Genomic DNA, 27670 nt, shown 5'->3' with positions numbered 1-27670 from the left:
ACCTCGTCTACATGACAAACCTGAAATCAGGTGATATGATCTGATGAGGATTTTGACCAGTCTGTGCAATTGAGCTAAAGATTGTGTATCGGCCTCTGGCAAAATGGACCTTATCACATCTCCTACACTGGATAATCTCAAGAGTTAGACTAGCTCAAACCATATCAGAAATGAGCTAATGCTCAGGGTTTTTAATAACAGTATTTTTACTAAAGATTGAATGTCGTGTCTGTATTGAAGCCCTGAAAATTGGTTTATCCCAGATAGCATTTGCATTAGTTTGTCTCTAGACATCAGATGACACTGAAGATCAAATAAGGCCACTCTACCAGAAGCTGCTTTACTATCGGTGAGTAGGAAAAGAGGTGCTGTGGCTTAGTTGGTTAAAGTGCCTGTCTAGTAAACAGGAGATCCTGAGTTCGAATCTCAGCAGTGCCTTCTTTTCATAGTCCCGATATAGAAGTTTCGATTTTTAAAGGGCACCTTTCATAGTGAGAGACTAATGTCAAATTTGTCTTTCTCACATCTCTGAGATAGTTGAATGAAGGAATTATAAATATGTGCTGTCTAAGTGCTCAGAAGGAAGAAGATGTCATGCGATGTAGGATGGCACCAAGCATGCCAAATAAAAACAGTGGTTTTCTTTTGCCAGATTGAAATGCTTCCATGCGCATCTCTCCCTGCTAGAAAAGTTTGATAGCAGTCTTCTTGAACAGTGAAAGGGCAAGAAAACAACAAGAACAAAGATGGAAGTCAAAACCATGCATAAACAGCTCAATCCATAGACTGTATTGTTAATGCATCACCTGAACTTCACAGCCAACTTCTCTGCCCAAAAACGTAGAAACCAGACCATAAGATCTGAAGAGCATTTTGATGAGTCTTTGCTTTTTCACTGAAGATTTTAAGTTGGCCTCTAACGGAGTGGGCCTTATCTCTTCTCCTTCATTGTCTGGTGTCTGGAGTTGGACTAAGGCAATCCTTACCAGTCATAAACCAATGCTCAATCTGGCAAAATAAAACCCACCGTTTTTATTTGGCATGCCTGATGCAATCCTACATCGGATGACGTCTTCTCTTTTATATGCACTTAGACAGCACAGATTTATGAATCCTTCATTGCACTATCTCAGAGATTTGAGAAGGTCAAATATCCACCACCTGGGTTCTAAATGGAAACTAAGCTTTTCAACACGGAAGAAGGAGATTAAACCGACGAGGATGGGATTCGAACCCATGCATGCAGAGCACAATGGATAAGCAGTCCATCGCCTTAACCACTCGGCCACCTCGTCTACATCATAAACCTGAAATCAGGTGATATGATCTGATGAGGATTTTGACAAGTCTGTGCAATTGAGCTAAAGATTGTGTATCGGCCTCTGGCAAAATGGACCTTATCACATCTCCTACACTGGATAATGTCAAGAGTTAGACTAGCTCAAACCATATCAGAAATGAGCTAATGCTCAGGGTTTTTAATAACAGTATTTTTACTAAAGATTGAATGTCGTGTCTGTATTGAAGCCCTGAAAATTGGTTTATCCCAGATAGCATTTGCATTAGTTTGTCTCTAGACATCAGATGACACTGAAGATCAAATAAGGCCACTCTACCAGAAGCTGCTTTACTATCGGTGAGTAGGAAAAGAGGTGCTGTGGCTTAGTTGGTTAAAGTGCCTGTCTAGTAAACAGGAGATCCTAAGTTCGAATCTCAGCAGTGCCTTCTTTTCATAGTCCCGATATAGAAGTTTCAATTTTTAAAGGGCACCTTTCATAGTGAGAGACTAATGTCAAATTTGTCTTTCTCACATCTCTGAGATAGTTGAATGAAGGAATTATAAATATGTGCTGTCTAAGTGCTCAGAAGGAAGAAGATGTCATGCGATGTAGGATGGCACCAAGCATGCCAAATAAAAACAGTGGTTTTCTTTTGCCAGATTGAAATGCTTCCATGCGCATCTCTCCCTGCTAGAAAAGTTTGATAGCAGTCTTCTTGAACAGTGAAAGGGCAAGAAAACAACAAGAACAAAGATGGAAGTCAAAACCATGCATAAACAGCTCAATCCATAGACTGTATTGTTAATGCATCACCTGAACTTCACAGCCAACTTCTCTGCCCAAAAACGTAGAAACCAGACCATAAGATCTGAAGAGCATTTTGATGAGTCTTTGCTTTTTCACTGAAGATTTTAAGTTGGCCTCTAATGGAGTGGGCCTTATCTCTTCTCCTTCATTGTCTGGTGTCTGGAGTTGGACTAAGGCAATCCTTACCAGTCATAAACCAATGCTCAATCTGGCAAAATAAAACCCACCGTTTTTATTTTGCATGCCTGATGCAATCCTACATCGGATGACGTCTTCTCTTTTATATGCACTTAGACAGCACAGACTTATGAATCCTTCATTGCACTATCTCAGAGATTTGAGAAGGTCAAATATCCACCACCTGGGTTCTAAATGGAAACTAAGCTTTTCAACACGGAAGAAGGAGATTAAACCGACGAGGATGGGATTCGAACCCATGCATGCAGAGCACAATGGATTAGCAGTCCATCGCCTTAACCACTCGGCCACCTCGTCTACATGACAAACCTGAAATCAGGTGATATGATCTGATGAGGATTTTGACCAGTCTGTGCAATTGAGCTAAAGATTGTGTATCGGCCTCTGGCAAAATGGACCTTATCACATCTCCTACACTGGATAATCTCAAGAGTTAGACTAGCTCAAACCATATCAGAAATGAGCTAATGCTCAGGGTTTTTAATAACAGTATTTTTACTAAAGATTGAATGTCGTGTCTGTATTGAAGCCCTGAAAATTGGTTTATCCCAGATAGCATTTGCATTAGTTTGTCTCTAGACATCAGATGACACTGAAGATCAAATAAGGCCACTCTACCAGAAGCTGCTTTACTATCGGTGAGTAGGAAAAGAGGTGCTGTGGCTTAGTTGGTTAAAGTGCCTGTCTAGTAAACAGGAGATCCTGAGTTCGAATCTCAGCAGTGCCTTCTTTTCATAGTCCCGATATAGAAGTTTCGATTTTTAAAGGGCACCTTTCATAGTGAGAGACTAATGTCAAATTTGTCTTTCTCACATCTCTGAGATAGTTGAATGAAGGAATTATAAATATGTGCTGTCTAAGTGCTCAGAAGGAAGAAGATGTCATGCGATGTAGGATGGCACCAAGCATGCCAAATAAAAACAGTGGTTTTCTTTTGCCAGATTGAAATGCTTCCATGCGCATCTCTCCCTGCTAGAAAAGTTTGATAGCAGTCTTCTTGAACAGTGAAAGGGCAAGAAAACAACAAGAACAAAGATGGAAGTCAAAACCATGCATAAACAGCTCAATCCATAGACTGTATTGTTAATGCATCACCTGAACTTCACAGCCAACTTCTCTGCCCAAAAACGTAGAAACCAGACCATAAGATCTGAAGAGCATTTTGATGAGTCTTTGCTTTTTCACTGAAGATTTTAAGTTGGCCTCTAATGGAGTGGGCCTTATCTCTTCTCCTTCATTGTCTGGTGTCTGGAGTTGGACTAAGGCAATCCTTACCAGTCATAAACCAATGCTCAATCTGGCAAAATAAAACCCACCGTTTTTATTTTGCATGCCTGATGCAATCCTACATCGGATGACGTCTTCTCTTTTATATGCACTTAGACAGCACAGACTTATGAATCCTTCATTGCACTATCTCAGAGATTTGAGAAGGTCAAATATCCACCACCTGGGTTCTAAATGGAAACTAAGCTTTTCAACACGGAAGAAGGAGATTAAACCGACGAGGATGGGATTCGAACCCATGCATGCAGAGCACAATGGATTAGCAGTCCATCGCCTTAACCACTCGGCCACCTCGTCTACATGACAAACCTGAAATCAGGTGATATGATCTGATGAGGATTTTGACCAGTCTGTGCAATTGAGCTAAAGATTGTGTATCGGCCTCTGGCAAAATGGACCTTATCACATCTCCTACACTGGATAATCTCAAGAGTTAGACTAGCTCAAACCATATCAGAAATGAGCTAATGCTCAGGGTTTTTAATAACAGTATTTTTACTAAAGATTGAATGTCGTGTCTGTATTGAAGCCCTGAAAATTGGTTTATCCCAGATAGCATTTGCATTAGTTTGTCTCTAGACATCAGATGACACTGAAGATCAAATAAGGCCACTCTACCAGAAGCTGCTTTACTATCGGTGAGTAGGAAAAGAGGTGCTGTGGCTTAGTTGGTTAAAGTGCCTGTCTAGTAAACAGGAGATCCTGAGTTCGAATCTCAGCAGTGCCTTCTTTTCATAGTCCCGATATAGAAGTTTCGATTTTTAAAGGGCACCTTTCATAGTGAGAGACTAATGTCAAATTTGTCTTTCTCACATCTCTGAGATAGTTGAATGAAGGAATTATAAATATGTGCTGTCTAAGTGCTCAGAAGGAAGAAGATGTCATGCGATGTAGGATGGCACCAAGCATGCCAAATAAAAACAGTGGTTTTCTTTTGCCAGATTGAAATGCTTCCATGCGCATCTCTCCCTGCTAGAAAAGTTTGATAGCAGTCTTCTTGAACAGTGAAAGGGCAAGAAAACAACAAGAACAAAGATGGAAGTCAAAACCATGCATAAACAGCTCAATCCATAGACTGTATTGTTAATGCATCACCTGAACTTCACAGCCAACTTCTCTGCCCAAAAACGTAGAAACCAGACCATAAGATCTGAAGAGCATTTTGATGAGTCTTTGCTTTTTCACTGAAGATTTTAAGTTGGCCTCTAACGGAGTGGGCCTTATCTCTTCTCCTTCATTGTCTGGTGTCTGGAGTTGGACTAAGGCAATCCTTACCAGTCATAAACCAATGCTCAATCTGGCAAAATAAAACCCACCGTTTTTATTTGGCATGCCTGATGCAATCCTACATCGGATGACGTCTTCTCTTTTATATGCACTTAGACAGCACAGATTTATGAATCCTTCATTGCACTATCTCAGAGATTTGAGAAGGTCAAATATCCACCACCTGGGTTCTAAATGGAAACTAAGCTTTTCAACACGGAAGAAGGAGATTAAACCGACAAGGATGGGATTCGAACCCATGCATGCAGAGCACAATGGATTAGCAGTCCATCGCCTTAACCACTCGGCCACCTCGTCTACATCACAAACCTGAAATCAGGTGATATGATCTGATGAGGATTTTGACAAGTCTGTGCAATTGAGCTAAAGATTGTGTATCGGCCTCTGGCAAAATGGACCTTATCACATCTCCTACACTGGATAATGTCAAGAGTTAGACTAGCTCAAACCATATCAGAAATGAGCTAATGCTCAGGGTTTTTAATAACAGTATTTTTACTAAAGATTGAATGTCGTGTCTGTATTGAAGGCCTGAAAATTGGTTTATCCCAGATAGCATTTGCATTAGTTTGTCTCTAGACATCAGATGACACTGAAGATCAAATAAGGCCACTCTACCAGAAGCTGCTTTACTATCGGTCAGTAGGAAAAGAGGTGCTGTGGCTTAGTTGGTTAAAGTGCCTGTCTAGTAAACAGGAGATCCTGAGTTCGAATCTCAGCAGTGCCTTCTTTTCATAGTCCCGATATAGAAGTTTCGATTTTTAAAGGGCACCTTTCATAGTGAGAGACTAATGTCAAATTTGTCTTTCTCACATCTCTGAGATAGTTGAATGAAGGAATTATAAATATGTGCTGTCTAAGTGCTCAGAAGGAAGAAGATGTCATGCGATGTAGGATGGCACCAAGCATGCCAAATAAAAACAGTGGTTTTCTTTTGCCAGATTGAAATGCTTTCATGCGCATCTCTCCCTGCTAGAAAAGTTTGATAGCAGTCTTCTTGAACAGTGAAAGGGCAAGAAAACAACAAGAACAAAGATGGAAGTCAAAACCATGCATAAACAGCTCAATCCATAGACTGTATTGTTAATGCATCACCTGAACTTCACAGCCATCTTCTCTGCCCAAAAACGTAGAAACCAGACCATAAGATCTGAAGAGCATTTTGATGAGTCTTTGCTTTTTCACTGAAGATTTTAAGTTGGCCTCTAACGGAGTGGGCCTTATCTCTTCTCCTTCATTGTCTGGTGTCTGGAGTTGGACTAAGGCAATCCTTACCAGTCATAAACCAATGCTCAATCTGGCAAAATAAAACCCACCGTTTTTATTTGGCATGCCTGATGCAATCCTACATCGGATGACGTCTTCTCTTTTATATGCACTTAGACAGCACAGATTTATGAATCCTTCATTGCACTATCTCAGAGATTTGAGAAGGTCAAATATCCACCACCTGGGTTCTAAATGGAAACTAAGCTTTTCAACACGGAAGAAGGAGATTAAACCGACGAGGATGGGATTCGAACCCATGCATGCAGAGCACAATGGATTAGCAGTCCATCGCCTTAACCACTCGGCCACCTCGTCTACATGACAAACCTGAAATCCGGTGATATGATCTGATGAGGATTTTGACAAGTCTGTGCAATTGAGCTAAAGATTGTGTATCGGCCTCTGGCAAAATGGACCTTATCACATCTCCTACACTGGATAATGTCAAGAGTTAGACTAGCTCAAACCATATCAGAAATGAGCTAATGCTCAGGGTTTTTAATAACAGTATTTTTACTAAAGATTGAATGTCGTGTCTGTATTGAAGCCCTGAAAATTGGTTTATCCCAGATAGCATTTGCACTAGTTTGTCTCTAGACATCAGATGACACTGAAGATCAAATAAGGCCACTCTACCAGAAGCTGCTTTACTATCGGTCAGTAGGAAAAGAGGTGCTGTGGCTTAGTTGGTTAAAGTGCCTGTCTAGTAAACAGGAGATCCTGAGTTCGAATCTCAGCAGTGCCTTCTTTTCATAGTCCCGATATAGAAGTTTCGATTTTTAAAGGGCACCTTTCATAGTGAGAGACTAATGTCAAATTTGTCTTTCTCACATCTCTGAGATAGTTGAATGAAGGAATTATAAATATGTGCTGTCTAAGTGCTCAGAAGGAAGAAGATGTCATGCGATGTAGGGTGGCACCAAGCATGCCAAATAAAAACAGTGGTTTTCTTTTGCCAGATTGAAATGCTTCCATGCGCATCTCTCCCTGCTAGAAAAGTTTGATAGCAGTCTTCTTGAACAGTGAAAGGGCAAGAAAACAACAAGAACAAAGATGGAAGTCAAAACCATGCATAAACAGCTCAATCCATAGACTGTATTGTTAATGCATCACCTGAACTTCACAGCCAACTTCTCTGCCCAAAAACGTAGAAACCAGACCATAAGATCTGAAGAGCATTTTGATGAGTCTTTGCTTTTTCACTGAAGATTTTAAGTTGGCCTCTAACGGAGTGGGCCTTATCTCTTCTCCTTCATTGTCTGGTGTCTGGAGTTGGACTAAGGCAATCCTTACCAGTCATAAACCAATGCTCAATCTGGCAAAATAAAACCCACCGTTTTTATTTTGCATGCCTGATGCAATCCTACATCGGATGACGTCTTCTCTTTTATATGCACTTAGACAGCACAGACTTATGAATCCTTCATTGCACTATCTCAGAGATTTGAGAAGGTCAAATATCCACCACCTGGGTTCTAAATGGAAACTAAGCTTTTCAACACGGAAGAAGGAGATTAAACCGACGAGGATGGGATTCGAACCCATGCATGCAGAGCACAATGGATTAGCAGTCCATCGCCTTAACCACTCGGCCACCTCGTCTACATGACAAACCTGAAGTCAGGTGATATGATCTGATGAGGATTTTGACCAGTCTGTGCAATTGAGCTAAAGATTGTGTATCGGCCTCTGGCAAAATGGACCTTATCACATCTCCTACACTGGATAATCTCAAGAGTTAGACTAGCTCAAACCATATCAGAAATGAGCTAATGCTCAGGGTTTTTAATAACAGTATTTTTACTAAAGATTGAATGTCGTGTCTGTATTGAAGCCCTGAAAATTGGTTTATCCCAGATAGCATTTGCATTAGTTTGTCTCTAGACATCAGATGACACTGAAGATCAAATAAGGCCACTCTACCAGAAGCTGCTTTACTATCGGTGAGTAGGAAAAGAGGTGCTGTGGCTTAGTTGGTTAAAGTGCCTGTCTAGTAAACAGGAGATCCTAAGTTCGAATCTCAGCAGTGCCTTCTTTTCATAGTCCCGATATAGAAGTTTCGATTTTTAAAGGGCACCTTTCATAGTGAGAGACTAATGTCAAATTTGTCTTTCTCACATCTCTGAGATAGTTGAATGAAGGAATTATAAATATGTGCTGTCTAAGTGCTCAGAAGGAAGAAGATGTCATGCGATGTAGGATGGCACCAAGCATGCCAAATAAAAACAGTGGTTTTCTTTTGCCAGATTGAAATGCTTCCATGCGCATCTCTCCCTGCTAGAAAAGTTTGATAGCAGTCTTCTTGAACAGTGAAAGGGCAAGAAAACAACAAGAACAAAGATGGAAGTCAAAACCATGCATAAACAGCTCAATCCATAGACTGTATTGTTAATGCATCACCTGAACTTCACAGCCAACTTCTCTGCCCAAAAACGTAGAAACCAGACCATAAGATCTGAAGAGCATTTTGATGAGTCTTTGCTTTTTCACTGAAGATTTTAAGTTGGCCTCTAACGGAGTGGGCCTTATCTCTTCTCCTTCATTGTCTGGTGTCTGGAGTTGGACTAAGGCAATCCTTACCAGTCATAAACCAATGCTCAATCTGGCAAAATAAAACCCACCGTTTTTATTTTGCATGCCTGATGCAATCCTACATCGGATGACGTCTTCTCTTTTATATGCACTTAGACAGCACAGACTTATGAATCCTTCATTGCACTATCTCAGAGATTTGAGAAGGTCAAATATCCACCACCTGGGTTCTAAATGGAAACTAAGCTTTTCAACACGGAAGAAGGAGATTAAACCGACGAGGATGGGATTCGAACCCATGCATGCAGAGCACAATGGATTAGCAGTCCATCGCCTTAACCACTCGGCCACCTCGTCTACATGACAAACCTGAAATCAGGTGATATGATCTGATGAGGATTTTGACCAGTCTGTGCAATTGAGCTAAAGATTGTGTATCGGCCTCTGGCAAAATGGACCTTATCACATCTCCTACACTGGATAATCTCAAGAGTTAGACTAGCTCAAACCATATCAGAAATGAGCTAATGCTCAGGGTTTTTAATAACAGTATTTTTACTAAAGATTGAATGTCGTGTCTGTATTGAAGCCCTGAAAATTGGTTTATCCCAGATAGCATTTGCATTAGTTTGTCTCTAGACATCAGATGACACTGAAGATCAAATAAGGCCACTCTACCAGAAGCTGCTTTACTATCGGTCAGTAGGAAAAGAGGTGCTGTGGCTTAGTTGGTTAAAGTGCCTGTCTAGTAAACAGGAGATCCTGAGTTCGAATCTCAGCAGTGCCTTCTTTTCATAGTCCCGATATAGAAGTTTCGATTTTTAAAGGGCACCTTTCATAGTGAGAGACTAATGTCAAATTTGTCTTTCTCACATCTCTGAGATAGTTGAATGAAGGAATTATAAATATGTGCTGTCTAAGTGCTCAGAAGGAAGAAGATGTAGGATGGCACCAAGCATGCCAAATAAAAACAGTGGTTTTCTTTTGCCAGATTGAAATGCTTCCATGCGCATCTCTCCCTGCTAGAAAAGTTTGATAGCAGTCTTCTTGAACAGTGAAAGGGCAAGAAAACAACAAGAACAAAGATGGAAGTCAAAACCATGCATAAACAGCTCAATCCATAGACTGTATTGTTAATGCATCACCTGAACTTCACAGCCAACTTCTCTGCCCAAAAACGTAGAAACCAGACCATAAGATCTGAAGAGCATTTTGATGAGTCTTTGCTTTTTCACTGAAGATTTTAAGTTGGCCTCTAACGGAGTGGGCCTTATCTCTTCTCCTTCATTGTCTGGTGTCTGGAGTTGGACTAAGGCAATCCTTACCAGTCATAAACCAATGCTCAATCTGGCAAAATAAAACCCACCGTTTTTATTTTGCATGCCTGATGCAATCCTACATCGGATGACGTCTTCTCTTTTATATGCACTTAGACAGCACAGACTTATGAATCCTTCATTGCACTATCTCAGAGATTTGAGAAGGTCAAATATCCACCACCTGGGTTCTAAATGGAAACTAAGCTTTTCAACACGGAAGAAGGAGATTAAACCGACGAGGATGGGATTCGAACCCATGCATGCAGAGCACAATGGATTAGCAGTCCATCGCCTTAACCACTCGGCCACCTCGTCTACATGACAAACCTGAAATCAGGTGATATGATCTGATGAGGATTTTGACCAGTCTGTGCAATTGAGCTAAAGATTGTGTATCGGCCTCTGGCAAAATGGACCTTATCACATCTCCTACACTGGATAATCTCAAGAGTTAGACTAGCTCAAACCATATCAGAAATGAGCTAATGCTCAGGGTTTTTAATAACAGTATTTTTACTAAAGATTGAATGTCGTGTCTGTATTGAAGCCCTGAAAATTGGTTTATCCCAGATAGCATTTGCATTAGTTTGTCTCTAGACATCAGATGACACTGAAGATCAAATAAGGCCACTCTACCAGAAGCTGCTTTACTATCGGTCAGTAGGAAAAGAGGTGCTGTGGCTTAGTTGGTTAAAGTGCCTGTCTAGTAAACAGGAGATCCTGAGTTCGAATCTCAGCAGTGCCTTCTTTTCATAGTCCCGATATAGAAGTTTCGATTTTTAAAGGGCACCTTTCATAGTGAGAGACTAATGTCAAATTTGTCTTTCTCACATCTCTGAGATAGTTGAATGAAGGAATTATAAATATGTGCTGTCTAAGTGCTCAGAAGGAAGAAGATGTAGGATGGCACCAAGCATGCCAAATAAAAACAGTGGTTTTCTTTTGCCAGATTGAAATGCTTCCATGCGCATCTCTCCCTGCTAGAAAAGTTTGATAGCAGTCTTCTTGAACAGTGAAAGGGCAAGAAAACAACAAGAACAAAGATGGAAGTCAAAACCATGCATAAACAGCTCAATCCATAGACTGTATTGTTAATGCATCACCTGAACTTCACAGCCAACTTCTCTGCCCAAAAACGTAGAAACCAGACCATAAGATCTGAAGAGCATTTTGATGAGTCTTTGCTTTTTCACTGAAGATTTTAAGTTGGCCTCTAACGGAGTGGGCCTTATCTCTTCTCCTTCATTGTCTGGTGTCTGGAGTTGGACTAAGGCAATCCTTACCAGTCATAAACCAATGCTCAATCTGGCAAAATAAAACCCACCGTTTTTATTTGGCATGCCTGATGCAATCCTACATCGGATGACGTCTTCTCTTTTATATGCACTTAGACAGCACAGATTTATGAATCCTTCATTGCACTATCTCAGAGATTTGAGAAGGTCAAATATCCACCACCTGGGTTCTAAATGGAAACTAAGCTTTTCAACACGGAAGAAGGAGATTAAACCGACGAGGATGGGATTCGAACCCATGCATGCAGAGCACAATGGATAAGCAGTCCATCGCCTTAACCACTCGGCCACCTCGTCTACATCATAAACCTGAAATCAGGTGATATGATCTGATGAGGATTTTGACAAGTCTGTGCAATTGAGCTAAAGATTGTGTATCGGCCTCTGGCAAAATGGACCTTATCACATCTCCTACACTGGATAATGTCAAGAGTTAGACTAGCTCAAACCATATCAGAAATGAGCTAATGCTCAGGGTTTTTAATAACAGTATTTTTACTAAAGATTGAATGTCGTGTCTGTATTGAAGCCCTGAAAATTGGTTTATCCCAGATAGCATTTGCATTAGTTTGTCTCTAGACATCAGATGACACTGAAGATCAAATAAGGCCACTCTACCAGAAGCTGCTTTACTATCGGTGAGTAGGAAAAGAGGTGCTGTGGCTTAGTTGGTTAAAGTGCCTGTCTAGTAAACAGGAGATCCTAAGTTCGAATCTCAGCAGTGCCTTCTTTTCATAGTCCCGATATAGAAGTTTCGATTTTTAAAGGGCACCTTTCATAGTGAGAGACTAATGTCAAATTTGTCTTTCTCACATCTCTGAGATAGTTGAATGAAGGAATTATAAATATGTGCTGTCTAAGTGCTCAGAAGGAAGAAGATGTCATGCGATGTAGGATGGCACCAAGCATGCCAAATAAAAACAGTGGTTTTCTTTTGCCAGATTGAAATGCTTCCATGCGCATCTCTCCCTGCTAGAAAAGTTTGATAGCAGTCTTCTTGAACAGTGAAAGGGCAAGAAAACAACAAGAACAAAGATGGAAGTCAAAACCATGCATAAACAGCTCAATCCATAGACTGTATTGTTAATGCATCACCTGAACTTCACAGCCAACTTCTCTGCCCAAAAACGTAGAAACCAGACCATAAGATCTGAAGAGCATTTTGATGAGTCTTTGCTTTTTCACTGAAGATTTTAAGTTGGCCTCTAACGGAGTGGGCCTTATCTCTTCTCCTTCATTGTCTGGTGTCTGGAGTTGGACTAAGGCAATCCTTACCAGTCATAAACCAATGCTCAATCTGGCAAAATAAAACCCACCGTTTTTATTTGGCATGCCTGATGCAATCCTACATCGGATGACGTCTTCTCTTTTATATGCACTTAGACAGCACAGACTTATGAATCCTTCATTGCACTATCTATCAGAGATTTGAGAAGGTCAAATATCCACCACCTGGGTTCTAAATGGAAACTAAGCTTTTCAACACGGAAGAAGGAGATTAAACCGACGAGGATGGGATTCGAACCCATGCATGCAGAGCACAATGGATTAGCAGTCCATCGCCTTAACCACTCGGCCACCTCGTCTACATGACAAACCTGAAATCAGGTGATATGATCTGATGAGGATTTTGACCAGTCTGTGCAATTGAGCTAAAGATTGTGTATCGGCCTCTGGCAAAATGGACCTTATCACATCTCCTACACTGGATAATCTCAAGAGTTAGACTAGCTCAAACCATATCAGAAATGAGCTAATGCTCAGGGTTTTTAATAACAGTATTTTTACTAAAGATTGAATGTCGTGTCTGTATTGAAGCCCTGAAAATTGGTTTATCCCAGATAGCATTTGCATTAGTTTGTCTCTAGACATCAGATGACACTGAAGATCAAATAAGGCCACTCTACCAGAAGCTGCTTTACTATCGGTGAGTAGGAAAAGAGGTGCTGTGGCTTAGTTGGTTAAAGTGCCTGTCTAGTAAACAGGAGATCCTGAGTTCGAATCTCAGCAGTGCCTTCTTTTCATAGTCCCGATATAGAAGTTTCGATTTTTAAAGGGCACCTTTCATAGTGAGAGACTAATGTCAAATTTGTCTTTCTCACATCTCTGAGATAGTTGAATGAAGGAATTATAAATATGTGCTGTCTAAGTGCTCAGAAGGAAGAAGATGTCATGCGATGTAGGATGGCACCAAGCATGCCAAATAAAAACAGTGGTTTTCTTTTGCCAGATTGAAATGCTTCCATGCGCATCTCTCCCTGCTAGAAAAGTTTGATAGCAGTCTTCTTGAACAGTGAAAGGGCAAGAAAACAACAAGAACAAAGATGGAAGTCAAAACCATGCATAAACAGCTCAATCCATAGACTGTATTGTTAATGCATCACCTGAACTTCACAGCCAACTTCTCTGCCCAAAAACGTAGAAACCAGACCATAAGATCTGAAGAGCATTTTGATGAGTCTTTGCTTTTTCACTGAAGATTTTAAGTTGGCCTCTAACGGAGTGGGCCTTATCTCTTCTCCTTCATTGTCTGGTGTCTGGAGTTGGACTAAGGCAATCCTTACCAGTCATAAACCAATGCTCAATCTGGCAAAATAAAACCCACCGTTTTTATTTGGCATGCCTGATGCAATCCTACATCGGATGACGTCTTCTCTTTTATATGCACTTAGACAGCACAGATTTATGAATCCTTCATTGCACTATCTATCAGAGATTTGAGAAGGTCAAATATCCACCACCTGGGTTCTAAATGGAAACTAAGCTTTTCAACACGGAAGAAGGAGATTAAACCGACGAGGATGGGATTCGAACCCATGCATGCAGAGCACAATGGATTAGCAGTCCATCGCCTTAACCACTCGGCCACCTCGTCTACATGACAAACCTGAAATCAGGTGATATGATCTGATGAGGATTTTGACCAGTCTGTGCAATTGAGCTAAAGATTGTGTATCGGCCTCTGGCAAAATGGACCTTATCACATCTCCTACACTGGATAATCTCAAGAGTTAGACTAGCTCAAACCATATCAGAAATGAGCTAATGCTCAGGGTTTTTAATAACAGTATTTTTACTAAAGATTGAATGTCGTGTCTGTATTGAAGCCCTGAAAATTGGTTTATCCCAGATAGCATTTGCATTAGTTTGTCTCTAGACATCAGATGACACTGAAGATCAAATAAGGCCACTCTACCAGAAGCTGCTTTACTATCGGTGAGTAGGAAAAGAGGTGCTGTGGCTTAGTTGGTTAAAGTGCCTGTCTAGTAAACAGGAGATCCTGAGTTCGAATCTCAGCAGTGCCTTCTTTTCATAGTCCCGATATAGAAGTTTCGATTTTTAAAGGGCACCTTTCATAGTGAGAGACTAATGTCAAATTTGTCTTTCTCACATCTCTGAGATAGTTGAATGAAGGAATTATAAATATGTGCTGTCTAAGTGCTCAGAAGGAAGAAGATGTCATGCGATGTAGGATGGCACCAAGCATGCCAAATAAAAACAGTGGTTTTCTTTTGCCAGATTGAAATGCTTCCATGCGCATCTCTCCCTGCTAGAAAAGTTTGATAGCAGTCTTCTTGAACAGTGAAAGGGCAAGAAAACAACAAGAACAAAGATGGAAGTCAAAACCATGCATAAACAGCTCAATCCATAGACTGTATTGTTAATGCATCACCTGAACTTCACAGCCAACTTCTCTGCCCAAAAACGTAGAAACCAGACCATAAGATCTGAAGAGCATTTTGATGAGTCTTTGCTTTTTCACTGAAGATTTTAAGTTGGCCTCTAACGGAGTGGGCCTTATCTCTTCTCCTTCATTGTCTGGTGTCTGGAGTTGGACTAAGGCAATCCTTACCAGTCATAAACCAATGCTCAATCTGGCAAAATAAAACCCACCGTTTTTATTTGGCATGCCTGATGCAATCCTACATCGGATGACGTCTTCTCTTTTATATGCACTTAGACAGCACAGATTTATGAATCCTTCATTGCACTATCTCAGAGATTTGAGAAGGTCAAATATCCACCACCTGGGTTCTAAATGGAAACTAAGCTTTTCAACACGGAAGAAGGAGATTAAACCGACGAGGATGGGATTCGAACCCATGCATGCAGAGCACAATGGATTAGCAGTCCATCGCCTTAACCACTCGGCCACCTCGTCTACATGACAAACCTGAAATCCGGTGATATGATCTGATGAGGATTTTGACAAGTCTGTGCAATTGAGCTAAAGATTGTGTATCGGCCTCTGGCAAAATGGACCTTATCACATCTCCTACACTGGATAATGTCAAGAGTTAGACTAGCTCAAACCATATCAGAAATGAGCTAATGCTCAGGGTTTTTAATAACAGTATTTTTACTAAAGATTGAATGTCGTGTCTGTATTGAAGCCCTGAAAATTGGTTTATCCCAGATAGCATTTGCACTAGTTTGTCTCTAGACATCAGATGACACTGAAGATCAAATAAGGCCACTCTACCAGAAGCTGCTTTACTATCGGTCAGTAGGAAAAGAGGTGCTGTGGCTTAGTTGGTTAAAGTGCCTGTCTAGTAAACAGGAGATCCTGAGTTCGAATCTCAGCAGTGCCTTCTTTTCATAGTCCCGATATAGAAGTTTCGATTTTTAAAGGGCACCTTTCATAGTGAGAGACTAATGTCAAATTTGTCTTTCTCACATCTCTGAGATAGTTGAATGAAGGAATTATAAATATGTGCTGTCTAAGTGCTCAGAAGGAAGAAGATGTCATGCGATGTAGGATGGCACCAAGCATGCCAAATAAAAACAGTGGTTTTCTTTTGCCAGATTGAAATGCTTCCATGCGCATCTCTCCCTGCTAGAAAAGTTTGATAGCAGTCTTCTTGAACAGTGAAAGGGCAAGAAAACAACAAGAACAAAGATGGAAGTCAAAACCATGCATAAACAGCTCAATCCATAGACTGTATTGTTAATGCATCACCTGAACTTCACAGCCAACTTCTCTGCCCAAAAACGTAGAAACCAGACCATAAGATCTGAAGAGCATTTTGATGAGTCTTTGCTTTTTCACTGAAGATTTTAAGTTGGCCTCTAACGGAGTGGGCCTTATCTCTTCTCCTTCATTGTCTGGTGTCTGGAGTTGGACTAAGGCAATCCTTACCAGTCATAAACCAATGCTCAATCTGGCAAAATAAAACCCACCGTTTTTATTTGGCATGCCTGATGCAATCCTACATCGGATGACGTCTTCTCTTTTATATGCACTTAGACAGCACAGATTTATGAATCCTTCATTGCACTATCTCAGAGATTTGAGAAGGTCAAATATCCACCACCTGGGTTCTAAATGGAAACTAAGCTTTTCAACACGGAAGAAGGAGATTAAACCGACGAGGATGGGATTCGAACCCATGCATGCAGAGCACAATGGATAAGCAGTCCATCGCCTTAACCACTCGGCCACCTCGTCTACATCATAAACCTGAAATCAGGTGATATGATCTGATGAGGATTTTGACAAGTCTGTGCAATTGAGCTAAAGATTGTGTATCGGCCTCTGGCAAAATGGACCTTATCACATCTCCTACACTGGATAATGTCAAGAGTTAGACTAGCTCAAACCATATCAGAAATGAGCTAATGCTCAGGGTTTTTAATAACAGTATTTTTACTAAAGATTGAATGTCGTGTCTGTATTGAAGCCCTGAAAATTGGTTTATCCCAGATAGCATTTGCATTAGTTTGTCTCTAGACATCAGATGACACTGAAGATCAAATAAGGCCACTCTACCAGAAGCTGCTTTACTATCGGTGAGTAGGAAAAGAGGTGCTGTGGCTTAGTTGGTTAAAGTGCCTGTCTAGTAAACAGGAGATCCTAAGTTCGAATCTCAGCAGTGCCTTCTTTTCATAGTCCCGATATAGAAGTTTCGATTTTTAAAGGGCACCTTTCATAGTGAGAGACTAATGTCAAATTTGTCTTTCTCACATCTCTGAGATAGTTGAATGAAGGAATTATAAATATGTGCTGTCTAAGTGCTCAGAAGGAAGAAGATGTCATGCGATGTAGGATGGCACCAAGCATGCCAAATAAAAACAGTGGTTTTCTTTTGCCAGATTGAAATGCTTCCATGCGCATCTCTCCCTGCTAGAAAAGTTTGATAGCAGTCTTCTTGAACAGTGAAAGGGCAAGAAAACAACAAGAACAAAGATGGAAGTCAAAACCATGCATAAACAGCTCAATCCATAGACTGTATTGTTAATGCATCACCTGAACTTCACAGCCAACTTCTCTGCCCAAAAACGTAGAAACCAGACCATAAGATCTGAAGAGCATTTTGATGAGTCTTTGCTTTTTCACTGAAGATTTTAAGTTGGCCTCTAACGGAGTGGGCCTTATCTCTTCTCCTTCATTGTCTGGTGTCTGGAGTTGGACTAAGGCAATCCTTACCAGTCATAAACCAATGCTCAATCTGGCAAAATAAAACCCACCGTTTTTATTTGGCATGCCTGATGCAATCCTACATCGGATGACGTCTTCTCTTTTATATGCACTTAGACAGCACAGACTTATGAATCCTTCATTGCACTATCTATCAGAGATTTGAGAAGGTCAAATATCCACCACCTGGGTTCTAAATGGAAACTAAGCTTTTCAACACGGAAGAAGGAGATTAAACCGACGAGGATGGGATTCGAACCCATGCATGCAGAGCACAATGGATAAGCAGTCCATCGCCTTAACCACTCGGCCACCTCGTCTACATCATAAACCTGAAATCAGGTGATATGATCTGATGAGGATTTTGACAAGTCTGTGCAATTGAGCTAAAGATTGTGTATCGGCCTCTGGCAAAATGGACCTTATCACATCTCCTACACTGGATAATGTCAAGAGTTAGACTAGCTCAAACCATATCAGAAATGAGCTAATGCTCAGGGTTTTTAATAACAGTATTTTTACTAAAGATTGAATGTCGTGTCTGTATTGAAGCCCTGAAAATTGGTTTATCCCAGATAGCATTTGCATTAGTTTGTCTCTAGACATCAGATGACACTGAAGATCAAATAAGGCCACTCTACCAGAAGCTGCTTTACTATCGGTGAGTAGGAAAAGAGGTGCTGTGGCTTAGTTGGTTAAAGTGCCTGTCTAGTATACAGGAGATCCTGAGTTCGAATCTCAGCAGTGCCTTCTTTTCATAGTCCCGATATAGAAGTTTCGATTTTTAAAGGGCACCTTTCATAGTGAGAGACTAATGTCAAATTTGTCTTTCTCACATCTCTGAGATAGTTGAATGAAGGAATTATAAATATGTGCTGTCTAAGTGCTCAGAAGGAAGAAGATGTCATGCGATGTAGGATGGCACCAAGCATGCCAAATAAAAACAGTGGTTTTCTTTTGCCAGATTGAAATGCTTCCATGCGCATCTCTCCCTGCTAGAAAAGTTTGATAGCAGTCTTCTTGAACAGTGAAAGGGCAAGAAAACAACAAGAACAAAGATGGAAGTCAAAACCATGCATAAACAGCTCAATCCATAGACTGTATTGTTAATGCATCACCTGAACTTCACAGCCAACTTCTCTGCCCAAAAACGTAGAAACCAGACCATAAGATCTGAAGAGCATTTTGATGAGTCTTTGCTTTTTCACTGAAGATTTTAAGTTGGCCTCTAACGGAGTGGGCCTTATCTCTTCTCCTTCATTGTCTGGTGTCTGGAGTTGGACTAAGGCAATCCTTACCAGTCATAAACCAATGCTCAATCTGGCAAAATAAAACCCACCGTTTTTATTTGGCATGCCTGATGCAATCCTACATCGGATGACGTCTTCTCTTTTATATGCACTTAGACAGCACAGATTTATGAATCCTTCATTGCACTATCTAAGAGATTTGAGAAGGTCAAATATCCACCACCTGGGTTCTAAATGGAAACTAAGCTTTTCAACACGGAAGAAGGAGATTAAACCGACGAGGATGGGATTCGAACCCATGCATGCAGAGCACAATGGATAAGCAGTCCATCGCCTTAACCACTCGGCCACCTCGTCTACATCATAAACCTGAAATCAGGTGATATGATCTGATGAGGATTTTGACAAGTCTGTGCAATTGAGCTAAAGATTGTGTATCGGCCTCTGGCAAAATGGACCTTATCACATCTCCTACACTGGATAATGTCAAGAGTTAGACTAGCTCAAACCATATCAGAAATGAGCTAATGCTCAGGGTTTTTAATAACAGTATTTTTACTAAAGATTGAATGTCGTGTCTGTATTGAAGCCCTGAAAATTGGTTTATCCCAGATAGCATTTGCATTAGTTTGTCTCTAGACATCAGATGACACTGAAGATCAAATAAGGCCACTCTACCAGAAGCTGCTTTACTATCGGTGAGTAGGAAAAGAGGTGCTGTGGCTTAGTTGGTTAAAGTGCCTGTCTAGTAAACAGGAGATCCTAAGTTCGAATCTCAGCAGTGCCTTCTTTTCATAGTCCCGATATAGAAGTTTCGATTTTTAAAGGGCACCTTTCATAGTGAGAGACTAATGTCAAATTTGTCTTTCTCACATCTCTGAGATAGTTGAATGAAGGAATTATAAATATGTGCTGTCTAAGTGCTCAGAAGGAAGAAGATGTCATGCGATGTAGGATGGCACCAAGCATGCCAAATAAAAACAGTGGTTTTCTTTTGCCAGATTGAAATGCTTCCATGCGCATCTCTCCCTGCTAGAAAAGTTTGATAGCAGTCTTCTTGAACAGTGAAAGGGCAAGAAAACAACAAGAACAAAGATGGAAGTCAAAACCATGCATAAACAGCTCAATCCATAGACTGTATTGTTAATGCATCACCTGAACTTCACAGCCAACTTCTCTGCCCAAAAACGTAGAAACCAGACCATAAGATCTGAAGAGCATTTTGATGAGTCTTTGCTTTTTCACTGAAGATTTTAAGTTGGCCTCTAACGGAGTGGGCCTTATCTCTTCTCCTTCATTGTCTGGTGTCTGGAGTTGGACTAAGGCAATCCTTACCAGTCATAAACCAATGCTCAATCTGGCAAAATAAAACCCACCGTTTTTATTTGGCATGCCTGATGCAATCCTACATCGGATGACGTCTTCTCTTTTATATGCACTTAGACAGCACAGACTTATGAATCCTTCATTGCACTATCTATCAGAGATTTGAGAAGGTCAAATATCCACCACCTGGGTTCTAAATGGAAACTAAGCTTTTCAACACGGAAGAAGGAGATTAAACCGACGAGGATGGGATTCGAACCCATGCATGCAGAGCACAATGGATTAGCAGTCCATCGCCTTAACCACTCGGCCACCTCGTCTACATGACAAACCTGAAATCAGGTGATATGATCTGATGAGGATTTTGACCAGTCTGTGCAATTGAGCTAAAGATTGTGTATCGGCCTCTGGCAAAATGGACCTTATCACATCTCCTACACTGGATAATCTCAAGAGTTAGACTAGCTCAAACCATATCAGAAATGAGCTAATGCTCAGGGTTTTTAATAACAGTATTTTTACTAAAGATTGAATGTCGTGTCTGTATTGAAGCCCTGAAAATTGGTTTATCCCAGATAGCATTTGCATTAGTTTGTCTCTAGACATCAGATGACACTGAAGATCAAATAAGGCCACTCTACCAGAAGCTGCTTTACTATCGGTGAGTAGGAAAAGAGGTGCTGTGGCTTAGTTGGTTAAAGTGCCTGTCTAGTATACAGGAGATCCTGAGTTCGAATCTCAGCAGTGCCTTCTTTTCATAGTCCCGATATAGAAGTTTCGATTTTTAAAGGGCACCTTTCATAGTGAGAGACTAATGTCAAATTTGTCTTTCTCACATCTCTGAGATAGTTGAATGAAGGAATTATAAATATGTGCTGTCTAAGTGCTCAGAAGGAAGAAGATGTCATGCGATGTAGGATGGCACCAAGCATGCCAAATAAAAACAGTGGTTTTCTTTTGCCAGATTGAAATGCTTCCATGCGCATCTCTCCCTGCTAGAAAAGTTTGATAGCAGTCTTCTTGAACAGTGAAAGGGCAAGAAAACAACAAGAACAAAGATGGAAGTCAAAACCATGCATAAACAGCTCAATCCATAGACTGTATTGTTAATGCATCACCTGAACTTCACAGCCAACTTCTCTGCCCAAAAACGTAGAAACCAGACCATAAGATCTGAAGAGCATTTTGATGAGTCTTTGCTTTTTCACTGAAGATTTTAAGTTGGCCTCTAACGGAGTGGGCCTTATCTCTTCTCCTTCATTGTCTGGTGTCTGGAGTTGGACTAAGGCAATCCTTACCAGTCATAAACCAATGCTCAATCTGGCAAAATAAAACCCACCGTTTTTATTTGGCATGCCTGATGCAATCCTACATCGGATGACGTCTTCTCTTTTATATGCACTTAGACAGCACAGACTTATGAATCCTTCATTGCACTATCTATCAGAGATTTGAGAAGGTCAAATATCCACCACCTGGGTTCTAAATGGAAACTAAGCTTTTCAACACGGAAGAAGGAGATTAAACCGACGAGGATGGGATTCGAACCCATGCATGCAGAGCACAATGGATAAGCAGTCCATCGCCTTAACCACTCGGCCACCTCGTCTACATCATAAACCTGAAATCAGGTGATATGATCTGATGAGGATTTTGACAAGTCTGTGCAATTGAGCTAAAGATTGTGTATCGGCCTCTGGCAAAATGGACCTTATCACATCTCCTACACTGGATAATGTCAAGAGTTAGACTAGCTCAAACCATATCAGAAATGAGCTAATGCTCAGGGTTTTTAATAACAGTATTTTTACTAAAGATTGAATGTCGTGTCTGTATTGAAGCCCTGAAAATTGGTTTATCCCAGATAGCATTTGCATTAGTTTGTCTCTAGACATCAGATGACACTGAAGATCAAATAAGGCCACTCTACCAGAAGCTGCTTTACTATCGGTGAGTAGGAAAAGAGGTGCTGTGGCTTAGTTGGTTAAAGTGCCTGTCTAGTAAACAGGAGATCCTAAGTTCGAATCTCAGCAGTGCCTTCTTTTCATAGTCCCGATATAGAAGTTTCGATTTTTAAAGGGCACCTTTCATAGTGAGAGACTAATGTCAAATTTGTCTTTCTCACATCTCTGAGATAGTTGAATGAAGGAATTATAAATATGTGCTGTCTAAGTGCTCAGAAGGAAGAAGATGTCATGCGATGTAGGATGGCACCAAGCATGCCAAATAAAAACAGTGGTTTTCTTTTGCCAGATTGAAATGCTTCCATGCGCATCTCTCCCTGCTAGAAAAGTTTGATAGCAGTCTTCTTGAACAGTGAAAGGGCAAGAAAACAACAAGAACAAAGATGGAAGTCAAAACCATGCATAAACAGCTCAATCCATAGACTGTATTGTTAATGCATCACCTGAACTTCACAGCCAACTTCTCTGCCCAAAAACGTAGAAACCAGACCATAAGATCTGAAGAGCATTTTGATGAGTCTTTGCTTTTTCACTGAAGATTTTAAGTTGGCCTCTAACGGAGTGGGCCTTATCTCTTCTCCTTCATTGTCTGGTGTCTGGAGTTGGACTAAGGCAATCCTTACCAGTCATAAACCAATGCTCAATCTGGCAAAATAAAACCCACCGTTTTTATTTGGCATGCCTGATGCAATCCTACATCGGATGACGTCTTCTCTTTTATATGCACTTAGACAGCACAGACTTATGAATCCTTCATTGCACTATCTATCAGAGATTTGAGAAGGTCAAATATCCACCACCTGGGTTCTAAATGGAAACTAAGCTTTTCAACACGGAAGAAGGAGATTAAACCGACGAGGATGGGATTCGAACCCATGCATGCAGAGCACAATGGATTAGCAGTCCATCGCCTTAACCACTCGGCCACCTCGTCTACATGACAAACCTGAAATCAGGTGATATGATCTGATGAGGATTTTGACCAGTCTGTGCAATTGAGCTAAAGATTGTGTATCGGCCTCTGGCAAAATGGACCTTATCACATCTCCTACACTGGATAATCTCAAGAGTTAGACTAGCTCAAACCATATCAGAAATGAGCTAATGCTCAGGGTTTTTAATAACAGTATTTTTACTAAAGATTGAATGTCGTGTCTGTATTGAAGCCCTGAAAATTGGTTTATCCCAGATAGCATTTGCATTAGTTTGTCTCTAGACATCAGATGACACTGAAGATCAAATAAGGCCACTCTACCAGAAGCTGCTTTACTATCGGTGAGTAGGAAAAGAGGTGCTGTGGCTTAGTTGGTTAAAGTGCCTGTCTAGTAAACAGGAGATCCTGAGTTCGAATCTCAGCAGTGCCTTCTTTTCATAGTCCCGATATAGAAGTTTCGATTTTTAAAGGGCACCTTTCATAGTGAGAGACTAATGTCAAATTTGTCTTTCTCACATCTCTGAGATAGTTGAATGAAGGAATTATAAATATGTGCTGTCTAAGTGCTCAGAAGGAAGAAGATGTCATGCGATGTAGGATGGCACCAAGCATGCCAAATAAAAACAGTGGTTTTCTTTTGCCAGATTGAAATGCTTCCATGCGCATCTCTCCCTGCTAGAAAAGTTTGATAGCAGTCTTCTTGAACAGTGAAAGGGCAAGAAAACAACAAGAACAAAGATGGAAGTCAAAACCATGCATAAACAGCTCAATCCATAGACTGTATTGTTAATGCATCACCTGAACTTCACAGCCAACTTCTCTGCCCAAAAACGTAGAAACCAGACCATAAGATCTGAAGAGCATTTTGATGAGTCTTTGCTTTTTCACTGAAGATTTTAAGTTGGCCTCTAACGGAGTGGGCCTTATCTCTTCTCCTTCATTGTCTGGTGTCTGGAGTTGGACTAAGGCAATCCTTACCAGTCATAAACCAATGCTCAATCTGGCAAAATAAAACCCACCGTTTTTATTTGGCATGCCTGATGCAATCCTACATCGGATGACGTCTTCTCTTTTATATGCACTTAGACAGCACAGACTTATGAATCCTTCATTGCACTATCTATCAGAGATTTGAGAAGGTCAAATATCCACCACCTGGGTTCTAAATGGAAACTAAGCTTTTCAACACGGAAGAAGGAGATTAAACCGACGAGGATGGGATTCGAACCCATGCATGCAGAGCACAATGGATAAGCAGTCCATCGCCTTAACCACTCGGCCACCTCGTCTACATCATAAACCTGAAATCAGGTGATATGATCTGATGAGGATTTTGACAAGTCTGTGCAATTGAGCTAAAGATTGTGTATCGGCCTCTGGCAAAATGGACCTTATCACATCTCCTACACTGGATAATGTCAAGAGTTAGACTAGCTCAAACCATATCAGAAATGAGCTAATGCTCAGGGTTTTTAATAACAGTATTTTTACTAAAGATTGAATGTCGTGTCTGTATTGAAGCCCTGAAAATTGGTTTATCCCAGATAGCATTTGCATTAGTTTGTCTCTAGACATCAGATGACACTGAAGATCAAATAAGGCCACTCTACCAGAAGCTGCTTTACTATCGGTGAGTAGGAAAAGAGGTGCTGTGGCTTAGTTGGTTAAAGTGCCTGTCTAGTAAACAGGAGATCCTAAGTTCGAATCTCAGCAGTGCCTTCTTTTCATAGTCCCGATATAGAAGTTTCGATTTTTAAAGGGCACCTTTCATAGTGAGAGACTAATGTCAAATTTGTCTTTCTCACATCTCTGAGATAGTTGAATGAAGGAATTATAAATATGTGCTGTCTAAGTGCTCAGAAGGAAGAAGATGTCATGCGATGTAGGATGGCACCAAGCATGCCAAATAAAAACAGTGGTTTTCTTTTGCCAGATTGAAATGCTTCCATGCGCATCTCTCCCTGCTAGAAAAGTTTGATAGCAGTCTTCTTGAACAGTGAAAGGGCAAGAAAACAACAAGAACAAAGATGGAAGTCAAAACCATGCATAAACAGCTCAATCCATAGACTGTATTGTTAATGCATCACCTGAACTTCACAGCCAACTTCTCTGCCCAAAAACGTAGAAACCAGACCATAAGATCTGAAGAGCATTTTGATGAGTCTTTGCTTTTTCACTGAAGATTTTAAGTTGGCCTCTAACGGAGTGGGCCTTATCTCTTCTCCTTCATTGTCTGGTGTCTGGAGTTGGACTAAGGCAATCCTTACCAGTCATAAACCAATGCTCAATCTGGCAAAATAAAACCCACCGTTTTTATTTGGCATGCCTGATGCAATCCTACATCGGATGACGTCTTCTCTTTTATATGCACTTAGACAGCACAGACTTATGAATCCTTCATTGCACTATCTATCAGAGATTTGAGAAGGTCAAATATCCACCACCTGGGTTCTAAATGGAAACTAAGCTTTTCAACACGGAAGAAGGAGATTAAACCGACGAGGATGGGATTCGAACCCATGCATGCAGAGCACAATGGATTAGCAGTCCATCGCCTTAACCACTCGGCCACCTCGTCTACATGACAAACCTGAAATCAGGTGATATGATCTGATGAGGATTTTGACCAGTCTGTGCAATTGAGCTAAAGATTGTGTATCGGCCTCTGGCAAAATGGACCTTATCACATCTCCTACACTGGATAATCTCAAGAGTTAGACTAGCTCAAACCATATCAGAAATGAGCTAATGCTCAGGGTTTTTAATAACAGTATTTTTACTAAAGATTGAATGTCGTGTCTGTATTGAAGCCCTGAAAATTGGTTTATCCCAGATAGCATTTGCATTAGTTTGTCTCTAGACATCAGATGACACTGAAGATCAAATAAGGCCACTCTACCAGAAGCTGCTTTACTATCGGTGAGTAGGAAAAGAGGTGCTGTGGCTTAGTTGGTTAAAGTGCCTGTCTAGTATACAGGAGATCCTGAGTTCGAATCTCAGCAGTGCCTTCTTTTCATAGTCCCGATATAGAAGTTTCGATTTTTAAAGGGCACCTTTCATAGTGAGAGACTAATGTCAAATTTGTCTTTCTCACATCTCTGAGATAGTTGAATGAAGGAATTATAAATATGTGCTGTCTAAGTGCTCAGAAGGAAGAAGATGTCATGCGATGTAGGATGGCACCAAGCATGCCAAATAAAAACAGTGGTTTTCTTTTGCCAGATTGAAATGCTTCCATGCGCATCTCTCCCTGCTAGAAAAGTTTGATAGCAGTCTTCTTGAACAGTGAAAGGGCAAGAAAACAACAAGAACAAAGATGGAAGTCAAAACCATGCATAAACAGCTCAATCCATAGACTGTATTGTTAATGCATCACCTGAACTTCACAGCCAACTTCTCTGCCCAAAAACGTAGAAACCAGACCATAAGATCTGAAGAGCATTTTGATGAGTCTTTGCTTTTTCACTGAAGATTTTAAGTTGGCCTCTAACGGAGTGGGCCTTATCTCTTCTCCTTCATTGTCTGGTGTCTGGAGTTGGACTAAGGCAATCCTTACCAGTCATAAACCAATGCTCAATCTGGCAAAATAAAACCCACCGTTTTTATTTGGCATGCCTGATGCAATCCTACATCGGATGACGTCTTCTCTTTTATATGCACTTAGACAGCACAGATTTATGAATCCTTCATTGCACTATCTAAGAGATTTGAGAAGGTCAAATATCCACCACCTGGGTTCTAAATGGAAACTAAGCTTTTCAACACGGAAGAAGGAGATTAAACCGACGAGGATGGGATTCGAACCCATGCATGCAGAGCACAATGGATAAGCAGTCCATCGCCTTAACCACTCGGCCACCTCGTCTACATCATAAACCTGAAATCAGGTGATATGATCTGATGAGGATTTTGACAAGTCTGTGCAATTGAGCTAAAGATTGTGTATCGGCCTCTGGCAAAATGGACCTTATCACATCTCCTACACTGGATAATGTCAAGAGTTAGACTAGCTCAAACCATATCAGAAATGAGCTAATGCTCAGGGTTTTTAATAACAGTATTTTTACTAAAGATTGAATGTCGTGTCTGTATTGAAGCCCTGAAAATTGGTTTATCCCAGATAGCATTTGCATTAGTTTGTCTCTAGACATCAGATGACACTGAAGATCAAATAAGGCCACTCTACCAGAAGCTGCTTTACTATCGGTGAGTAGGAAAAGAGGTGCTGTGGCTTAGTTGGTTAAAGTGCCTGTCTAGTAAACAGGAGATCCTAAGTTCGAATCTCAGCAGTGCCTTCTTTTCATAGTCCCGATATAGAAGTTTCGATTTTTAAAGGGCACCTTTCATAGTGAGAGACTAATGTCAAATTTGTCTTTCTCACATCTCTGAGATAGTTGAATGAAGGAATTATAAATATGTGCTGTCTAAGTGCTCAGAAGGAAGAAGATGTCATGCGATGTAGGATGGCACCAAGCATGCCAAATAAAAACAGTGGTTTTCTTTT

General features: G+C 40.7%; 11 non-coding genes across 11 annotated transcripts; all 11 read left to right on the top strand.

Moving 5' to 3' along the window:
- The first annotated feature begins 364 nt into the window (after positions 1-364).
- TRNAT-AGU (transfer RNA threonine (anticodon AGU)) lies at positions 365-438 on the top strand. The gene has a single exon. It is a non-coding gene; the product is annotated as a tRNA-Thr (tRNA).
- Positions 439-2938: 2500 nt separating this feature from the next.
- TRNAT-AGU (transfer RNA threonine (anticodon AGU)) lies at positions 2939-3012 on the top strand. Its single transcript has one exon. It is a non-coding gene; the product is annotated as a tRNA-Thr (tRNA).
- Positions 3013-4225: 1213 nt separating this feature from the next.
- TRNAT-AGU (transfer RNA threonine (anticodon AGU)) lies at positions 4226-4299 on the top strand. The gene has a single exon. It is a non-coding gene; the product is annotated as a tRNA-Thr (tRNA).
- A 1213-nt stretch (positions 4300-5512) lies between these two features.
- On the top strand, positions 5513-5586 carry TRNAT-AGU (transfer RNA threonine (anticodon AGU)). The gene has a single exon. It is a non-coding gene; the product is annotated as a tRNA-Thr (tRNA).
- Positions 5587-6799: 1213 nt separating this feature from the next.
- On the top strand, positions 6800-6873 carry TRNAT-AGU (transfer RNA threonine (anticodon AGU)). The gene has a single exon. It is a non-coding gene; the product is annotated as a tRNA-Thr (tRNA).
- Positions 6874-9373: 2500 nt separating this feature from the next.
- On the top strand, positions 9374-9447 carry TRNAT-AGU (transfer RNA threonine (anticodon AGU)). The gene has a single exon. It is a non-coding gene; the product is annotated as a tRNA-Thr (tRNA).
- A 1203-nt stretch (positions 9448-10650) lies between these two features.
- Positions 10651-10724, top strand: TRNAT-AGU (transfer RNA threonine (anticodon AGU)). Its single transcript has one exon. It is a non-coding gene; the product is annotated as a tRNA-Thr (tRNA).
- A 2492-nt stretch (positions 10725-13216) lies between these two features.
- On the top strand, positions 13217-13290 carry TRNAT-AGU (transfer RNA threonine (anticodon AGU)). The gene has a single exon. It is a non-coding gene; the product is annotated as a tRNA-Thr (tRNA).
- A 1215-nt stretch (positions 13291-14505) lies between these two features.
- TRNAT-AGU (transfer RNA threonine (anticodon AGU)) lies at positions 14506-14579 on the top strand. The gene has a single exon. It is a non-coding gene; the product is annotated as a tRNA-Thr (tRNA).
- Positions 14580-15792: 1213 nt separating this feature from the next.
- TRNAT-AGU (transfer RNA threonine (anticodon AGU)) lies at positions 15793-15866 on the top strand. The gene has a single exon. It is a non-coding gene; the product is annotated as a tRNA-Thr (tRNA).
- A 7656-nt stretch (positions 15867-23522) lies between these two features.
- Positions 23523-23596, top strand: TRNAT-AGU (transfer RNA threonine (anticodon AGU)). Its single transcript has one exon. It is a non-coding gene; the product is annotated as a tRNA-Thr (tRNA).
- The last annotated feature ends 4074 nt before the right edge of the window (positions 23597-27670 follow it).

Source organism: Anomaloglossus baeobatrachus, chromosome 7, assembly GCF_048569485.1.
Source record: "Anomaloglossus baeobatrachus isolate aAnoBae1 chromosome 7, aAnoBae1.hap1, whole genome shotgun sequence".
NCBI classification, from domain to species: domain Eukaryota; kingdom Metazoa; phylum Chordata; class Amphibia; order Anura; family Aromobatidae; genus Anomaloglossus; species Anomaloglossus baeobatrachus.
This window is presented reverse-complemented; position numbering and strand designations above follow the sequence as displayed.